The sequence below is a fragment of the Terrapene carolina genome, unplaced genomic scaffold (genome assembly GCF_002925995.2).
Source record: "Terrapene carolina triunguis isolate 2854851 unplaced genomic scaffold, T_m_triunguis-2.0 Scaffold790, whole genome shotgun sequence".
Taxonomy (NCBI): Eukaryota; Metazoa; Chordata; order Testudines; family Emydidae; genus Terrapene; species Terrapene triunguis.
The window spans coordinates 2,795,789-2,815,242 of NW_020665141.1; the positions used below are offsets into that span (position 1 = coordinate 2,795,789).

The 19,454-nt window shown below is 44.4% G+C and overlaps 4 non-coding genes across 4 annotated transcripts; all 4 read left to right on the forward strand.

The window, feature by feature from the left end:
• The first annotated feature begins 4,272 nt into the window (after positions 1-4,272).
• LOC112105317 lies at positions 4,273-4,407 on the forward strand. The gene has a single exon (XR_002907999.1). It is a non-coding gene; the product is annotated as a U4 spliceosomal RNA (small nuclear RNA).
• A 4,378-nt stretch (positions 4,408-8,785) lies between these two features.
• LOC112120978 lies at positions 8,786-8,926 on the forward strand. The gene has a single exon (XR_002908002.2). It is a non-coding gene; the product is annotated as a U4 spliceosomal RNA (small nuclear RNA).
• A 1,333-nt stretch (positions 8,927-10,259) lies between these two features.
• LOC112124429 lies at positions 10,260-10,400 on the forward strand. The gene has a single exon (XR_002907998.1). It is a non-coding gene; the product is annotated as a U4 spliceosomal RNA (small nuclear RNA).
• Positions 10,401-14,149: 3,749 nt separating this feature from the next.
• Positions 14,150-14,290, forward strand: LOC112105322. The gene has a single exon (XR_002908004.1). It is a non-coding gene; the product is annotated as a U4 spliceosomal RNA (small nuclear RNA).
• The last annotated feature ends 5,164 nt before the right edge of the window (positions 14,291-19,454 follow it).

Below are 19,454 nucleotides of genomic sequence, written 5' to 3' on the forward strand. Positions count from 1 at the left end.
CAGGAGCTGGGAGTCCTGGTGCTGCAGATCAGGTCCCACAACAACACCATCATTACCCTGAGCACCAGGGCTGGAGAGGACCCTGAAGGCCGCTCTCCACCTGCTGTATGTGGAAACCCTGAAGCATAAACCGGACCAGGGTAAAGCCTTTGAGTTGACCAGCAAGTGGGCGCCAGCAACCACTTCCTCGCCGGGGGCAGCTTCACCTATTTCGCTGACCGGCGGTTCATCCACCATGCCCGGCTCAACTGCATCCCGCTCAACGGAGCCATCCGCCATGGAAACCGAGACAAGCGTTGCAGGAAGTGCGGCTACTCCAACGAGACCCCGCCCCACGTCCTGTGCAGCTGCAAGCTCCACTCCAGAGCCTGGCAGCTGCACCACAACGCCGTCCAGAACCGCCTGGTGAAAGCCATCGCACCACACCTGGGGGAGGTCACCGTGAACTGCACCATCCCCGGTACCGACAGCCAGCTGCGACCTGACATCAACCCCTGCAACGAGCATGTGCTGCGGACCTGCAGGATCGGTCGATGCTATGCACAGCTCATGCGGCGCCTCATGGTCTCAGACACCATCCAATGGTCCAGGGACATCTACACCGAACACATCACTGGCCACCGACAGTACCGGGAGGCGTGAGCTGGAGCGACATCGTGCATCAACTACTAGAAAGGGACCGAGAGACTTTGTCCATTGGACCATATGAACTGGAACCATAAACTCACTGAATGTTAAATCTCACGAAATGAGGGTCAGTCCATCCTCATCATCGTATCCACTCATTATACTCCACACCTGAACATAGCCATTATATGAACAACATACCCTCATATCTCAATGTCTGTACTTTGACCCGTTAACCTTTTCCCCCAATCGGGGATATTGCAGATTATGTATTCCTTATGCCATCTGATCTTAAACCAAACTTCGCACCCCTTGATAATCTGTACGTTATTCCCTGATAACCAGAAACTTCTATGCTTAAACTCTGTACTGTTCACTTCTTTTTGTTTAAACATCACCTTCATAACAAAATTTTCCCTTCTTTCCAGTGCGAGCGAGACAGAGGAATGGGAGGTGAATCAGGCCACACGGCTAAACCAGAAGCTCTGGTGACTGTAGTTGTGAAAACCAAAAGTTAACTGAGTTCAAAAAATAATTAGCTAAATACCTGGAGGAGAGGTCCATCAATGGCTATTAGCTGAGATGGTCAGGGATGCACCCCATTAGGTTTAGGGTTTAGGCTTGGTGCTACTCATGGTGTCTGGATTTAGGTGGCTCTGTGAACACACATTAGTAGATAATTTAGGATGGTTTTATCAATGGAAACTGAGGCACCTTGGGACTTTAGATACTTATAGGATTTGGCAGCAGCTGAGGATGGGGGCAGAGGATCTAAATATTTTACTTAGGTTGCTTAAAGTAGAAGTCAGAAGCCTAAGTCCCTTTGTGGATCTAGACCTAACTGTATCTTTGGGCACCTAAATACCTTTAATAATGAGGCTCCCATATCAATCCCCTATTTTTCATCCAGAGCATTACATTTGTGTGTAATGCCTGGGAAATTAACCTGTAAATCACTTCCAAATTAAGAGTTATAAATGTTTCAGATAATAAATAAAATTATATCTTGTTTCCAATTAACATTATCAAGATTAATTAATCAATAAAATTCTATTAAAATGTAATCTTTTGAAAGGGGTGGCTTGAAAAATAGAATTTGGCCGAGTGGTCACTAAACTTTAAAAATTAAAGTCCATTTATATGTTACATAACAAAAATAAGTAATATTGTTGCTTTTAGCACAGTAATATTAATATCAAAATGCAGCTTCTTAACATGAAATATAGAAATTGCCTACCCATGCAGTTTTAAGCAGATCCTGGAGGACTCACTCGCTGTGTTATATGTCTGTGTTGTGTGATATACTTGTTGCAGATGGTGCATATGAAACAAATGTGAACAAATGTGTAGCCAGCAATTACTGTTTTCTTCTGCTTCCACAACTTTTTAATGTTGAAGTTGGTACAATAACAATCCATATTGTTTGCATCTAAATGGGGCTATTCCCCAATAGAAGATTAACAATGAAAAAATAAAGTGTATGAGAAAGATCAAACAGCTGCATTGTAGCAAATTTAATGTTACACATTTACAGAGGTTGTTGGATACAATTGGTTATTGCTAATAGGTCTAGAGAGCATTTCTTATGGCCTTTTGCAGTTTCTTGAGCCAATTAGCATAAGATCCCAGGATCTTTTGTTATAAAGGTCATAAAGTTTAGAAAATTTAAAAGTCTCTATAAATGTTTCAGTACATCATTCTACCTGAATATAAGCAAGTTTTTCCTTCCTTCTCTGGCTATGTTAGAAACTCACTCTATCCACTTTCTGAGCATGGTAAAGTTGAAAGACTTAAAAGGTTATTTTTGTGTAGTGGTGGTATAGCCTGAGAGGTTAGGGGAAGGTGTGATTATTGTTATTTGGAAACCTTTCCTGTATTGATTTGAAATAGAGTTTGTACTAGTAATTTTGGAAGGTTTTTTTTAGAGAGTGAATGCAGTTTAGTGGTAGTTCTAGAACTGAAGCAATGTATTTTCTTTTAAAGTGCATGGCTCTGAAGACGGAATTGTAAGAAAGTGTCTGAAGATTTGCATTAGAATGTTTATTAATATGTGAAGGTGTTAGTCTGGGTAACTAAGCTTTTTTTTCTGTTCTAATTGGTGGTTTATTAAATATTTAATAGGGCTTCACATGACTCACCTTGTAGTTTCTCCAGTGATGTTTTAATAATTTGTTTGCTAGCTGAGTCAATCCTGGGTTAATGATACCCTAATAAATGTCTGTTAATGTCTTCCCAACTCTTCGTTCTTAAAGAGATTTGATACCTTGGTACCATATTTGTTTCCGTGAATAGGCTGCGATGGGGGGATTGGAACGAGTTGATATTCAGCGCAATTTTCCTTGTTCTCATCTCACTATTTCTATGAAGGTGGGAGTGGGCGTTAACTCTATGGGCATGTCTACACTTACCTCCAGAGTGGTCGATCCAGCGGGGGTTGATTTATCTTGTCTAGTGAAGACGCAATAAATCGACTGCCAAGTGCTCTCCCGTGGACTTCAGTACTCCACTGGAGCGAGAAGCGTAGGCGGAGTCGATGGGGGAGCGGCAGCAGACAACCTACTGCAGTGAAGACACTTCGATAAGTAGCTCTAAGTACGTCGACTTCAGCTATGCTATTTTCATAGCTGAAGTTGCGTAACTTAGACCGACTTCGCTCGCCCTGCCCCCCCAGTGTAGACCAGGCCTAAGTTTCCTGGTTTGAGAAGTGGGAGTGGAGAAGATGGGAGTTAATGATATATTTTGTGAGAGAGGGAGTGGAAATCATTTGTATTTTTGTTTTAAAAGGGAGGCCGTGGCTTCCCATTATTTTAATTTTTTCCTGGAAAGGAGAATGTAACCCTGGTTGTCATAGGTGCTGAAAATAGAAGTGCTTGAGGTGGTTTCCGTTATATACAGGGTTTACAGTTTTGTTCAATGACTTTCAGAACCCCTACTATAAAAATTGCTCCAGCACACTTGCTGGTTATTGATGTTTGCTAGGTGGAAAGAGTAACCAAGAATATATAAATATGGGGAAAATTTACTAAATGATCACTTCCAGTTGAGCCAGGTATTTTGCTATTGCTAATAAAGTTTGCAATTTTTTTTTAATTTTTTTTTTTGGTTAATCGATTGAGAATCTGAACTGAGATATGTGTGTTTTAAGCAGTTAATGAAGCAACTTTAAAGTATTTTTCATTTAAGAGTGATATTTCCCAGACTTCCTTGGAGTCTAAATTAAAATTTCTCCCAATAACAAATAGGCTGTAACCTGAATGAGAAAAATATTTTCTAATGAAAGAGTGAAAAATTGTATGAGATAGATCAAACTGTAAATGATCCAGTATGATGTTAATTTGATAATTTACATTGGGGTCTTTTTCTAATACAGTAATCTAATTTTTTCCTCACCGCGGCATTTTATAGGGTCAATACAATTAGCTAATTAGCATAAAATATCCCAGAATGCTTCAGTATCTCTTCTTGTCTTTAAATTGGGGGAAGTCAAAGTCTGTGTAAATATCTTATTGCTTAATTATAACAGAGGTAGGTTTACATTGACCTGATGGAGAAAGTTTTCAGGGCATTTTGAGTGGTAGTGAAAACTCCCTTTAACTTGAAGAGTGATCAGATTTTAGTGGCATGTAAGATTGGGAAGTTTTCTTTAGCTTTGCGCAGTGGCAGTATCATAGCTAATGAAGTTATTCTGAGGCGTGACTAGTTGAAAACTTTTCCCAATACCCTGCTATGACGACTTGAAATATAGTTGGCATGGGCAATTTTTGACAGTCTCATGTGAGACTGGTATGGTTGTTGTAAAATCAGATTTTAATTGTGGGTGTTCATTATTGATGAACCTATTAATAGCCTTTTAAGTGTATGTGAGTTTTGAGTGGACCTAGTTGTGGGTGATGCTATTGTTCAGTGTTTTAACTGACAGGTTTTCTTCTCTAATTTTTTTCTACTGTTCCCATTGGAGTAAATCATTACCTGATACTAGTGAGTGCTGCTGAATAACTGCATTTAGGGAATGTTCTGTTTATTTAACCAGTAAATCTTGATAATTCAGCTTTTGTCCCCTTTCACTGGTACACCAGGCTCCTAAAGAGCCTTGTATTGAGAAGGCTTAAGGTATGGCTTCCCAGGGCATTATGGCAGGGGCAGTGAAGATAAGCACACAGTCTAAATTCTCAACCTTATTAGACTAGGCAATATCTGGACTAAGCAGTTTTTTCTCATCCCACTGGATATTGCAGGTTGGGTACAGTCTTTCATATGCAGGCTCTCCCTGTTAGCCTGGGGACCAGTCTCTTCAGCTCTAGTGTTCTCGTTGCCTTCAGGGTAGGTGGGAGAAGAGACAGGACAACCCATGTGGCCTCTGTCCCCTATTTTATATCCTCAGTCCATGTGCTTGGAGAACACAAGTACAGGCATGTCTGGTGGAGATTGCTGAATCACCAGGCAAGGTTGAGCAATTCCCCAGGGTTAGCCTTGTGCAAGTGAGTCCTTGCATTGTAACTCCCTTGCTGGACAATGGCTGTTGATGGTTGTTCAATGCCCGCCCGGGCGTTGGTTACTTCCCTTGTCCTGGTCTCTGGGGATCTAATATCTGGGCGATTCCCTAACTCACAACATATTTTAGTTACAACCATACAATACAACCTCATAACTTCATGTGAACTAATGATATATATATATTTAGATACAACAATGGCTTTCAGCAGATCATAGCCTTTCTCACGATACCTTACATGGCATGCTTTATATGAAATATCACAATGATACATTAAAGATTAATATGGGGTTTACAGGGCACTCCCGCGAGGTTTAGCATGTCAAACCAGGGTTGAGCAAAAGTGCTGTGTGGTAGAAGAGACAGTGGCAGTATGTGATGTTCTGTACCTCGCGGGGGACACCCTACACCCCCATGTTCATCTTTATAAAATGATTTTGTGGGATCCAATGCAAAGTTTGTCATGTTGGGTGTCTTTGGAAGGCTCATGATGCACGGAGCATGGTTGTTACAGTAATGTTATAGTAATTGTTACAGTAATGTTATAGTAAGGGTATAGGTTATAATTTCATGTACATAGTTATGAGGCTGAAAATGTATCCTCAAGGCTTAAAGCAAGCCCATGCAAAAACTCTCCAAGAACAGAGAGGCAGTTCACACCTCGTCAGGGCATTGATGGGACAAGCCCAGCCCAACCCCACAGGAACATAAACCCTTGAGGGAATCACCCCCTTCCTTTAGGCAGTTTGGGACTGCAATGAGGTAATGCTCACCTGACTCTGAAAGGGGGGCAAAGCCAGTAGGGAAGAAAGGACATGATAAAAGGGAGAGACATTTTGCCATGTATCGGGGGTAGCCGTGTTAGTCTGTATCTACAAAAACAACAAGGAGTCTGGTGGCACCTTAAAGACTAACAGATTTATTTGGGCATAAGCTTTCGTGGGTAAAAACCTCACTTCTTCGGATGCATAGAGTGAAAGTTACAGATGCAGGCATTATATACTGACACATGGAGAGCAGGGAGTTACTTCGCAAGTGGAGAACCAGTGTTGACAGGGCCAATTCAATCAGGGTGGATGTAGTCCACTCCCAATAATAGATGAGGAGGTGTCAATTCCAAAAGAGGAAAAGCCTGCTTCTGCAATGAGCCAGCCACTCCCAGTCCCTATTCAAGCCCAGATTAATGGTGTTAAATTTGCAAATGAATTTTAGTTCTGCTGTTTCTCTTTGAAGTCTGTTTCTGAAGTTTTTTTGTTCAATGATAGTGACTTTTAAATCTGTAATAGAATGACCAGGGAGATTGAAGTGTTCACTTACTGGCTTATGTATGTTACCATTCCTGTTACCATTCCAAACCGGACAGTCCCTCCGCAAAAGAATAAATGGACACAAATCGGACATCAGGACTTCTCGGCTCTCCGAGCTCTGGTCAAGTGTAAGTAGTTTCTTGGTCTATCCAAGGCCATGATCAAGTGTCTTGATGTTTTTGGTCTTTTGGCCTTGAGATGAAAACCTTGTCTGTGTTTCTGGGACCTTGAAGTGAAAAAATATTTTCTTAGTTAACACTAGCAATTTTTGACAGTCTCATATGAGACTGATATGGTTGTTATAAAATCAGAGTTTAATTTAGGTATTCATTATTGATGAATATATTCATAGCCTTCTAAGTGTATGTCAGTTTTGAGAGGACCTAGCTGTGGATGATATTACGGTTCATTGTTTTATGTAACAGATGTTTTTTCTTTCCCCCCCCCCCCCCCACCATTCCTATTGGGGGAAGTCTTTGCCTGTTACTAGTGAGTACTGCTGAATAACTGTGTGTTGGGAATGTTCTGTTTATTTAACCAGTAAATGTCTCTTGATAAATCAGGCTTCGGTCCCTCTCATAAGGAGCCCTGTAGTGAGTGGGGTTAAGGTATAGCTTCCCAGTGCAGTACCCACAGGGCATTGTGGTGAGGGCGGTGAACTCTGGGTATGACTGTCTCCAGGCTGGGTGACCCTTAGTATTAACAGATACTCGCTGCGGAGTGGAGGATATTTCTCCGGGTCCTCAGATCTTCTGCCGCGGGGATTAGTGTTTCATAGCAATGGAGCAGAGCTACAACTCCGTAATAATGTCCCCGAGCACTCGGTCGGCGCATGGGGCTCTCCACCCTTCAGACCCCCCCTGCACATACTCCAGGTGGTGGGGGCAGCCTTACCACCCACCTCTTGGGTTTTCCTTGAGCAGGTCCTGTGAGAGGTGCTCCCCACCCACCCCTCACCCCAAGCCCTCCGGATCTTTTCATCTAGCCCCTGTCCCATGAGCCTCCCTGGTTCCCTCCCCTCCATAATCTGAGCCAGCTTTGCGTCCTGCAGACAGTTTGTTTCCAAGCCCACCAAGGAACAACTTGACGTGCTTGTGCTCCACACGTTTCACTTCCTCACCCTCGTGTCCTGCTCCGATACCAAGTGATGGGAGTTTCTACCACCTATAGAGGGTGAGGAACCCCGGTGTGCCAGTCTCTATTTCACCCTGGTCCCACGACCCCCCAGGGATATGGGTTGGTGGCTCCTTCACTGAGCCGTGAGCATGGGCCTGTACCTAGCACGATTCACCCCCATCCCCAACCCCTGCCCCTTTTGCGGCATGAGGGAGAAGTCTAGAATGTGCCAGGTTGCAGCCCCTATTCTGGCTCCTCTGGAACCTCCTGTTGAGGTTATGGCTGCACTTTTCATCTTCGCACACCGTTTCCGTGTCGCCACAAAGTCGTGAGACCTCCTCATCAACCTCCTCCTGGCACTGGCCAAAGTGGCCATCTACAACACCAGGAGGACAATGCTGGACGAGGGGGTGATCTGTGACTGTGAGGCCTATTTCCGTTCCTTCCTTGTTTCACGCATCCTGGCAGAGTTCCTCTGGGCGGCATCCGCTGGCTCCCTAGACAGCTTTGAGGAGCAGTGGACTCTGTCAAGGATTCTGTGCTCAGTGTTCCCCTCTGGATATCTGCTTCTGACCCCCTCCTGCCCCCCCACCCCCCTCCCCCAGCCCTGACCCCCCCAGAACCCCTTCCTGAACCCCAAATCCCTCATCTCCAGCCACACCCCCAAGCCTGCACCTCCAGGCAAAAGTCCTGCCCCCCTCCTACATCCCACCCCCCTGCCCCAGCCCCAGCCTGGACCACACCCCAAACCCCTCATCCTCAGCTCCTTTGGATCATGGGCATCAACAATTTTCTTCAAAATTGAGAACCACTGGTTTAGTCTGTTTTTGAGGTGCTTGTTTTAACTTTTCTGGTGCTCTTTCTAATGAAAGAATGAAAGTTGTATGAAATAGATCAAACTGTAAATGTTCCAGTATTATGTTAATTTGATAATTTACATTGTGGTCTTTTTCTAATAGTCAGCTTTTTTTCCGCCTCGACATTTTATAGGGTCAATACAAGTAGCTAATTAGCATAAAATGTCCCACAATGCTTCAGTATCTCTTCTTGTCTTTAATTTGGTAATAAAATTAGTGACAGTCAAAGGCTGTGTAAATATCTTATTGCTTAATTATAACAGAGGTAATTTTACATTGACTTGGTGAAGGAACGTTTCCAGGGCATATTGAGGGTTAGTGAAAACTCCCTTTAACTTGAAGAGAGGTCAAATTGTAGTGGCTTGTAAGATTGGCAAATTTTCTTTAGCTTTGCGCAGTGGCAGTATTGTAGCCAATGAGGTTAATCCGAGGCGCGATTATTGCTAGTTGAAAACTTTTCCCAATACCCCGCCATGACGACTTGAAATATAGTCGGCATTGGCAATTTTTGACAGTCTCACGTGAGACTGATATGGTTGTTATAAAATCAGAGTTTAATTATTGGTCGTATAGTATGTTTTTAAGTGTATTTGGGTTTTGAGTGTAGCTAAGAGTAGATGATGTTATTCTCACCGACAAGCTGTGTGTGTTTTTATCTTTTTCTACTGTTCCCATTGGGGTAAATCATGACCTGGTACCAGTGAGTGTACATGCGGGTAGGGATTGTTTTGTTTGTTTAGCCAATAAATGTCTCTTTTTAGTCCCTTCCGCAGGTACGCCGGGCTCATAAGGAGCCCTGTAGCGAGCGGGGTTACGGTATGGCTTCCCAGTGCCGGACCACAGGGCATTGTGGCGGGGGCGGTGAGCGCCGGGTATGAAGGTCTTCGGGCCGGTGACCCCGGTATTAACAGACGCTCGCCGCGGAGCGGAGGATTTTACTCCGAGGACTCGGGTGTTCCGCCGCGCCGCTGGGATAAGTGTTTTACAGCACTCGAGCAGCGCTACAGCTTGTGATGCTCCCCGCCCAGAAGGGCTGAGGGACCTCGGGGAAGGGATGGGGGGGGCTCAGCGGCTCGTCCCCCGCCCCGGGTAACGGATAGGGGGGGGGCTCAGCGGCTCGTCCCCCGCCCCGGGTAACGGATGGGGGGGGGCCTCAGCGGCTCGTCCCCCGCCCCGGGTAACGGATGGGGGGGGCCTCAGCGGCTCGTCCCCCGCCCCGGGTAACGGATGGGGGGGGGCTCAGCGGCTTGTCCCCCGCCCCGGGTAACGGATGGGGGGGGGCTCAGCGGCTTGTCCCCCGCCCCGGGTAACGGATGGGGGGGGCTTTAGCGGCTTGTCCCCCGCCCCGGGTAACGGATCGAGGGACGCCCCGCAGCGGCTTGTCTCCCGGTCGGACGGAAGCGAGGCTGTTCCCTCAGGCTCGCACAGGCGCGCCGCCCTTGCCCCCGCTCCGCTGTCCCGCGGGCTGACAAGCCGGGAAGCGGCGGCTCCCATTTCCCGGCCGCCGCCATTTTCCCCGCCCCATTCTCCGGTGCCTCCCTCACTCGTTTCCCGCCTTCCCCCTCCTCTGAAGCGAGAGTACAGCGGCTGAGTCCGCCTCAGGCAGGCTCCAGCTTGGTGACGCAAATGTCTAATTTGCATAAGACTCCCAGAGATCTCTGCGGCGATCTGGTGGTTTTGAGTGGCATGAAGGCGCTGAACCCCTCAACCCTGCTGGATTTGGCTGGCACTGCTGGGTGCCTGAGGCTGTGTTCCTCAGGGCGGCTCGTACCCGACTCGCCGCCACCTTATCCTAACCTTCCCCCTAACTGTACAGTTTATGGCCCGTCGAGGGGCTGCGGCGCCGACTGAGTTATCGTTAGCTTTGCGCAGTGGCAGTATCGTAGCCAATGAGGTTAATCCGAGGCGCGATTATTGCTAATTGAAAACTTTTCCCAATACCCCGCCATGACGACTTGAAATATAGTCGGCATTGGCAATTTTTGACAGTCTCTACGGAGACTGAATATAGTTGTATAACAAAAGATTGAAATGAGTTTTAATGTTTTTTTTTGTGGTTGATTTTTATGTTTGTTTTATGTGAATTGTTTTATACTCGTGGATGAGGTAAATACAGTTGTTTCTGTTTGTGCTGTTTTTCTTTTTCTAGTTTTGTGTGTTCTTCTTCTTGAATGGTTTTCCTGAGTTGTTTTTATGGTCTTTTCTGTCTACTATTTGTATAAAATCTTGTAATTTATCAGGTGTGTATAAGTTTGTTGCATCTATGTGTAGTAGATATGGATGGTTTTGTTTTCTTTATTTTTTGCCACTGTCTATTCCTGTTAATACAATATTTTAATAAACTGAGAACAACTCTAACCATTTAAAATAAATCTCATTTTGTATTCCCCCCCCACACACACATTGAAAGGGGAATGTGGCCTGAAAATTAAAGTTGAGAAAGCAAAAAAAAAAAATACAAAGTGAAAGTAAAGGCATTATATATGAAATAAGGGGGAGTCCAGTGGCACTTTAAAGACTAGCATATGCTGAAGGTCCATTTAGTCAGGGTGGATGTAAGTCCACTCCCAATTATTGATGAGGAGGTGTCAATACCAAGAGAGTGAATATTGCTTTTGTAGTGAGACAGCCTAGGGGAGTGCTAAGGGATGAGAGCTGAGGAAACGACGTTCTAAGTCAGCCATAAAAATGTTGGCATACTGTGGGGTCATGCGGGTACCCATAGCATTGCTACTGACTTGAAGGTGTTGGGGTCCACTAGGCATAGCTACCAGGTAACTCGGGAGAGTGGAAGGCCAAAAGTGTCAATGAAACTCTTTTGCTCTGGGCCTGTCTGAACCCCCAAACCCCATCTTGTGAACTCTCACCTACTTCTGTGCTAACTGGTTACATGCTCTGAAGCAGGCTGAAGCAGAAATGTATTGGTCAGCGTTTCTAGCAGATGGCTGCAGTTTCACTCACACTAGCAGACATAATAAAGATAAGGAGGAGGAAAATTACAGGCATCTAACTCAAGGTCGCAAAGTGTAGGACTCATGAATGAAATTGTTTTTAGTTATCCTGTACCATTGTAACTTCTGTTCACCATTTCATAACACCTGCCATTTTGCCTACATTGTAACTTTCATTACACTTGCCATTTTTCCTACATTGTAACTTCTGTGCCATATTGTAATTCAAACCCCATTTTAAAACGCTTACTCCATTTTGTAAGGGCTTGCTGCAACCTTCATTGTTGCAAACCCTGCTGTAATTTTATTAGTCTAGTTGAGATGTGTGAATGAGGAATGCATGGGTGATAGAATCAACCTCCAGCACCAGCCAGTCCTGATGAGATAAAGTTCAAATACCAACGGCTGAAGAACTAGACAACAGCCCTAACTCAAGCAAAAAGCATCCACCCTAAAAAGAAACAACAGAAGGAAGATCAAAGCCAGGTCCCAGGCTGACAGTCACGCCTGCAATTGACGGGTGATCAAGCACCAAACCCAGAGGCGGCGTGACACAGCGAGACCTAGGAACTTTGAATCCAAACTAAACTCCTATAAAAAAGGAAGGGTGAAAGGAGAGACTTTGGGTAACGTTCTGCTATCAACATCAAGGAGCATCGGTGCGCGCCCGACAGAGACCCGGCTCCTCCTCGTGCTCAGCTTTCCTGGCCAGTTAGCTGTCACGAGCTACGATCCCAAGCTGCGAACTCAAACTACAATCAGGACTGGTAACTATCCAGCAGCTGCAGAACATTTTGGTGTGTGTGGGTGTGTGTGTGTGTGTGTGTGTGTGTGAGTGTATGTGTGTAAGCATTAAGGTATTTGCTAATAGTTACAGATTAATAATAAATGTGGCATCTTTGTCTTGACCCCTAAAACGATCCTGTATAAGTTTGTGGGACAACAAAAGACTGGGAAAGTTTTCTCACAAGCTTATGTAGAGCTTATTGTAACAGTTGTCTGGAAGGGAGGGGTAAGGGGGAACAGCCAGACAAAGAGATGTATGTAAACAGTTTGGAGTATAAAAGGTAAAAGTTGTTTGTATGTGTTGCACTGGATTTGAGACATGCTGGTCTCCTAGTGCCATTTCAGAGCTCTGAAATAAACTTGGCTTGCTTTCTCCCCTCGGTGTCTTTATTGGTGCCAAGCACACCGGGCGACGAACCCCCTGTTTGCCATCTTGGGCCTTTTTAGGCAGGCAACAAAGGTATAGGTTGTCCCCAAATCTGAAATGGTTGTGCGTGAGGATAAAGTCACAAAGCTCAGGAACAAATCTACACAGACACACCCCTAGAGCCCCGAGCAGGGGTATTCTATCTGCTACCCAAGATCAATAAACCTGGAAATCCTGGACACCCCATCATCTCAGGCATTAGCACTCTTACAGCAGGATTGTCTGGCTGTTTGGACTCTCTCCTCAGACCCTACACTACCAGTACTCCTAGTGATCTTCGAGACACCACTGACTTCCTGAGGAAACTACAATGCATTGGTGATCTTCTTGAAAACACCATCCTGGTCACCATGGATGTAGAAGCTCTTTACACCAATATTCCACACGAGGATGGACTACAAGCTGTCAGGAATAGTATCTCTGATGTAGCCACGGCACATCTGGTGACTGAGCTTTGTGACTTGTCCTCACCCACAACCATTTCAGATTTCCCTCTCTTGGTATTGACACCTCATCAATTATTGGGAGTGGACTACATCCATCCTGACTAAATTGGCCTTCAGCATTGGTTCTCCACTTGTAAGGTAACTCCCTTCTCCTCATGTGCCAATATATATTTATGCCTGTATCTGTAATTTTCACTCCATGCATCTGAAGAAGTGTTTTTTTTTAACCTACAAAAGCTTATGCCCAAATAAATGTGTTACTCTTTAAGGTGCCACTGGACTCCTCATTGTTTTTGTGGATACAGACTAACACAGCTACCCCTCAGATATATATATGAAATACAATCAGGCAGAGGCTAATGCAGCCAGCAGGGAGAAGGCTGGGATTTCTTTCTACAGAGGACTGAGAATGAACAGGTTGGGGTGACACACAAGACCCTTCTGGAGAGTTCAGAGGTATTTCAATAGTTTCTAGAAACTGCTTTGAATATACCCTTACTACATCACATGATATCAAGCAATGTAATTCATTAGAGCTTATTAATTAGAATTTACTCACTTATAAAAGTGATCTTAGACTTTTACCATGAAAGAATGAAAATTGTATGATAGATCAAACTGTAAATGATCCAGTATGACATTAATTTGATAATTTACATTGGGGTCTTTTTCTAATACAGTAGTCTAAGCTTTTTTCCTTGGCATTTTATAGGGTCTATACAATTAGTTAGTTTCTTTGATAGCGTATGGCATAATCTCTCATATGCGTCTGACGGACGCATGGGCATTCACCCACGAAAGCTTATGCTCCAATACATCTGTTAGTCTTAAAGGTGCCACAGGACCCTCTGTTGCTTTTTACAGATGCAGACTAACACGGCTACCCCTCTGATACAATTAGTTAATTAGCAGAAAATATCCCAGAATGCTTCAGTATCTTTTCTTGTCTTTAAATTGGTAATAAAGTTAAGGAAAGTCAAAGTCTGTGTAAATATCTTATTGCTTAATTATAACAGAGGTGGGTTTACATTGACCTGATGGAGGAAAGTTTTCAGGGTATTTTGAGTGCTGGTGAAAACTCCCTTTAACCTGAAAGAGTGATCAGATTTTAGTGGCTTGTAAGATTGGCAACTTTTTGTCAGCTTTGCGCAGAGGCAGTATCATAGCTAATGAGGTTAATCTGAGGTGTGATTATTGCTAGTTGAAAACTTTTCCCAATACCCTGCCATGACAACTTGAAATATAGTTGACAGTGGCAATTTTTGACAGTCTCACGTGAGACTGATATTGTTGTTATAAAATCAAAGTTTAGTTTTCTGTTTACTATAGCTTGTATGATAGGTTTTTAAATGTGTTGGGGTTTTGAGTGCAGCTAGTGATAGGTGATATATTGTTTTAACCAACAAGCTTTGAGTGCTTTTATCTTAAATCATTACTTGTTACCAGTATGTGCTGCTGAATAACTGCATGTACAGAATGGTTTTTTTTTGTTTAACCAGTAAATGTCTCTCGCTTATAAAGAACAGGAGTACTTGTGGCACCTTAGAGACTAACAAATTTATTAGTGCAGGTGAACGAGCCCCTGATGGTATGGCTGATGTGATTAGGCCCTGTGATGATGTCACTTGAATAGATATGTGGACAGAGTTGGCATCGGGTTTTGTTACAGGGGCTCGTTCACCTGCACATCTACCAATGTGATATATGCCATCATGTGCCAGCAATGCCCCTCTGCCATGTACATTGGCCAAACCGGACAGTCTCTACGCAAAAGAATTAATGGACACAAATCTGACATCAGGAATCATAATACTCAAAAACCAGTGGGAGAACACTTTAACCTGTCTGGTCATTCAATGACAGACCTGCGGGTGGCTATCTTACAACAGAAAAACTTCAAAAACAGACTCCAAGGAGAGACTGCTGAGCTGGAATTGATATGCAAACTAGATACAATCAACTTAGGATTGAATAAGGACTGGGAATGGCTGAGCCATTACAAACATTGAATCTATCTCCCCTTGTAAGTATTCTCACACTTCTTCTCAAACTGTCTGTACTGAGCCATCTTGATTATCACTTCAAAAGTTTTTTTCACTTACTTAATTGGCCTCTCAGAGTTGGTAAGACAACTCCCACCTGTTCATGCTCTCTATATATATCTCCTCAATATGTTTCACTCTATATGCATCCGAAGAAGTCGGCTGTAGCCCACGAAAGCTTATGCTCTAATAAATTTGTTAGTCTCTAAGGTGCCACAAGGACTCCTGTTCTTTTTGCGGATACAGACTAACACGGCTGCTACTCTGAAACCTCTCGATTATAAAAATGATCTTAGACTTTTACCATGAATTAACCATATTCTTTTAACTTAGAAAAAGCAGTTGCTGAGTAGTGGTTAGTTGAAACATCCTAATGGGCTAAGTTCTGTGTTGTGGCTGCCACTGTTTTTAATGCACTGTTTTAATTATGTGGACAGTACCCATCTCACACCTTTCACATCATGATAGACTATCAGGTACTTACATCACATCACAGCCTTGGTTGCCATGGGTTGAATCCCTGTATTGAAGCGGGCATCTGCAACCCTTCATTTTGTGCAAATTTAGTGCAGCTTTTGAGCTGTTGACTCATTACTTGACTCCCCTATCTCAAAACTCAATGAACAAATGTATTCCCTATTTGCATGGCTAGGGATCCAGCACATTTGAGAGAAACAAAGTGGTCTAACTGGTTTGAGTAGAGAAGGGGGAGCCGGGAGCCTCTGACTGCCAGATATGGGGATTGAATGACAGGGGATGGATCACTTAATAAATTGCCCTGTTAGTGGGGCCAGGGTGGGGTAAGGAATCCTGCCTCTGTGCTGTACCTGCTCTAAGGAGAAACTGATGACTTTATTTTCCAGTGTTGTCCATCTGGCATCTTTCACCAGCAATGCAGTCATTTTCTTGAAGGGTATGGCTCCACTGCACAGTTAACTCAACTTACTCCTCTTGAGCTACAAAAACCTTCATGTCTGCCGCCAGCCAGATAGCAACACACTAGGAAGGTGTTCTCTGGCTTGCCATTCCAGTCAGAAGAAATTCTGTACCGGAGCTGGAGAACTGCATTTGTTAGCACTAGATACCACACATGAATGTGGGGATTGAATACCAAACTAGCACATGTGAAGTGGGAATTGATGTCTGTTCCTGAACCAAAGAAGAACTAGATGGCAAGAATATTCAGCTGAGGAGGCATTGTGAAAAGGCAGTGGAGGACTAATAGCACCTACATTAAGCTAGCATGGGCCTACATTACCGATTGGTCATGCTAATAGCTGATATCTTGTGCTCACTCAAGTTTTAGCCTCTTCCAGTTAACTCTGGTTAAAAGCACCAAAGCACTCAAGTGAGGCAGTTTTGTGTATGGGTGGGACTTGAATTAAGGAGACCACTTGAGTCTATAACTTGAGCTAACTTGCCATGAAGACAAGTCTTTAGAGTTTTGATTTAAAAGCTGTTTTATTGGAAAACCATCTCACCAGTGGTGATGGCCCTGCCATTTCTACTTCACCAAGCATTTCACACAGAGTTCAATTCAGCAGCTAGAGCAAAGTCTGTTTCCTAAGGGCCCAATTCTGAGAGGTATTGAGGCCCATTAATTTCAATGGGAGTTGCAAGCAATCAATAACACCCAGGATTGGGCCAATTCTGCATTTGCCTTTCATGTCTTGACAATACTTGTTCAGAATCAATGAGGCCCTGGACTGTTGGTTTAATGTTGTGCTAATTTGCACTCTGAGATTTTAATAGGTTGGCACTGGGATGTAAATCAGCACAGAATTGGCCTTTAAAGCTAGTCCCTGCTGTTGCTTTCTTTTTGCCTATAACCTATCTGAATCTCTAAATCCATGCTGTAGTCTTTCCAGCACACATGGCCTAATTCTCCATTAGGTAGTTAGTGATACACCTCTATCCCGATATAATGCGACCCGATATAACACGAATTCAGATATAATGTGGTAAAGCAGCGCTCCAGGGGGGCGGGGCTGCGTGCTCCAGCAGATCAAAGCAAGTTTGATATAATGCGGTTTCACCTATAACGCGGTAAGATTTTTTGGCTCCCGAGGACAGCATTATATCGGGGTAGAGGTGTATAACCTTTATCAACAGCAGTCATTACTGTTGTACTATTATTTTGTACATGGAACCAATGCTCATCGCTTCCAACCAAGAACATAACAGGTTAGTGCAGCCTAGCCTACCTTAATGTGGATGATGCAGGAAAGATGCAGCTCCCTTTACCATATATGGCTATTTTCACTAATCGCTTGACTACTGTATGTCCCTGGATGACTTTAGAAATTAAAAAATGCAGACAAGGCATCAATACAAATGCACTGCAGTTTATTTTTTATTCACACTAAGATACAGAACACAGCATACACCAAGAAAGATGTCTGTCACTCGTTCCTGGGAAGCAAGATGTAGATTCCAAGGAACTTGGGTAGCGGTGCTGGGAAAGAAAGACATGATTCCTGTGAATTTAGGACTTCCAAATTAACAACCGCAACAATCCACGGTTGTGTGTATCTATGCCTGAGAACCACAGATCCCCAAGTCATCTCGCTATGTAATACTGCAATACACCAACATTAACAACCTAGAGAAGATAATAGCCAGGGAGTCAGACTTGAGATAATAGCAACATGGCCAGACTACATGCACATGGTGTTTAAAATGTCTGTTTTGTCACAGGTTGCTGGGAGTTTCTTAACTCATGCCCATGAGACTTCATAGCAAAGCACACATGTATAAGTTTTATATATTAATTATATTGGCATCACAATGATAGCCATACAGCATTCTCTAAGCTTCCTATGTCCTTTCCCAGCATATATGGGGTGCAGCATAAACCTGGGATGAATTTCTGGAGGCTGCTGATTATTCTAAAGTCTCGGCCAGGAACAGGGAGAGGATAGTGCAGTGTCCCTTGACCTAATGACGATACTTCTTAGTAGGGAAATAATGATGTCTACTGGACTGTGGTTAGCCAGGAAACTGGGTGTGCCTGTGTTTGGAGAGTGAAAAAATAAAGCACAGGGGATTGTTAGTAGTTGATCGCAAGGTCTCTGTGTTTTCTTTACAAAAAACTGCAATCTTGCATGTGCACACTACACTACAGGACATGCAGTGAGGCTTTAAAAACATACCCTGACTCATTAGGTTTCATTTTTAGGAAAAGTGGTGCACAAGTGGTGTTGTCAGAGTTCCCTATCACTTTGGCCTTTTCTACACTGCCAATTTTCAGGAAATCTCTCACCAGCGCCAGTGATTGTTTTTAACCATCCTGTCATCTGGAGTACAATAAGATAAGAGGACAGAGTGGTACAAAGACTCGCTGTGAAAGAAGTGGGGCTGCTTTGTAATAATTTGTGATCACTGTATGGTTGATTTGGTTCGGATGTTTACTGTATGGATATACTAGCTTAATTTAATAGGTGGCTGTGAGGAAAAGCAGTCAGGATGGAAACAATGGCTGAGGGTGAGCCACCCCACAGTAAATACTTGGCAGCCCTTATGGGACAATGGTAGAGCCACTGGTTCTGAGGCATCTGGCCCTACCTCCAGCTGAGGCTACTGAACTGGTTTGGACAAGCAAGGCCAAGGCCTGGTAACCAACAAGAACAAAGGACCTTCTAGCTGGATCATCAGGGACTCCCTCCCTCTCTCAAGAGGGTAGTAGTTGGGGAGCTGTTTGGGGAAACCAGACTGACACAGCTTCCTGCTAGGGTGTCTGAAGAAGCTAGGTAGGCTACCATAAGGGGATGGTACATCATTAGGTAGGCTAGACATACATGTAGATTGTTAAAACAACGAGGAGTCCTTGTGGCACCTTAGAGACTCACACACTTATTTGGGCATAAGCTTTCGTGGGCTACAGCCCACTTCATTTATAATCCCTTCAGGCTGGGAGCTGGAGTTCCCAGGCCCACCACCAGGTGGCAGTGCCTTAGTGGAGTCTCAGCTGCCTCAGTGGTCAGGTACCACTAACAAGCCATGTGCTGCCAGCACTACAGAGGGGCATTGCATAGTTCATGGGTCCACCTGGGGTCCAGCACCTTTGGACCTACCTCATGACGCAGCATGCCCCTGGCACCACCCCACAGTCGTGTCCACCTTGCTCCACACTGCAGCACAGCACCCCCCCTTCACGCCCCCGGCATGTGATGAAACACCCAGTCACCATGCATCACGCAGCATCCTGTGGCACAACCCCTATGGGACTGTCCCGTGGCACAGCCTACCCAGACACCAGCCTCTGGCACAGTTCCCCTGGGACCGTCTGTGGCACAGCCCCCGTGGGATTGTCCTGTGGCACAGACTCCCTGACACCATCTTGTGGCACGGCCCCCTGTGGCACCATCCTGTGGCACAGCCTCCCTAACACCAGCCTATGGCAG